The sequence below is a fragment of the Arachis ipaensis genome, chromosome B03 (genome assembly GCF_000816755.2).
Source record: "Arachis ipaensis cultivar K30076 chromosome B03, Araip1.1, whole genome shotgun sequence".
In the NCBI taxonomy this organism is placed as follows: Eukaryota; Viridiplantae; Streptophyta; class Magnoliopsida; order Fabales; family Fabaceae; genus Arachis; species Arachis ipaensis.
The window spans coordinates 14,015,972-14,016,284 of NC_029787.2; the positions used below are offsets into that span (position 1 = coordinate 14,015,972).

The window sequence follows — 313 nt, forward strand, 5'->3', positions numbered from 1 at the left end:
ATTTTTATATTTTATAGTCATATATAAAATATATCCAAAATAAACAAACACCAAGGTCAAGTCTAATATTGGATTATCAATTCACCACATGAAATGTTTTGTTTTGAGTATAAATGTATAATAAAATCTTTAAAAAATCCCATAATAATTGACTTCTTTGTTGAGAAAATTCAGGACCCTATAAGAGTTTTACTTTGAAAAACATTCTCCATCTGAATTTCGTTACATTTTTTTAACTCATTTTTCCTTAGAATTCAATTAAGAAATCTTTTTTTAGTTAATATTAATCAATATTTTGAAATTATTTTTTTAT

At 21.1% G+C, this 313-nt stretch overlaps 1 protein-coding gene across 1 annotated transcript in view; it reads left to right on the top strand.

Moving 5' to 3' along the window:
• Nucleotides 1-313, top strand: part of LOC107629727 (acid beta-fructofuranosidase 1, vacuolar) — a 9,306-nt gene that overhangs the window by 5,887 nt on the left and 3,106 nt on the right. The window lies entirely within an intron of this gene.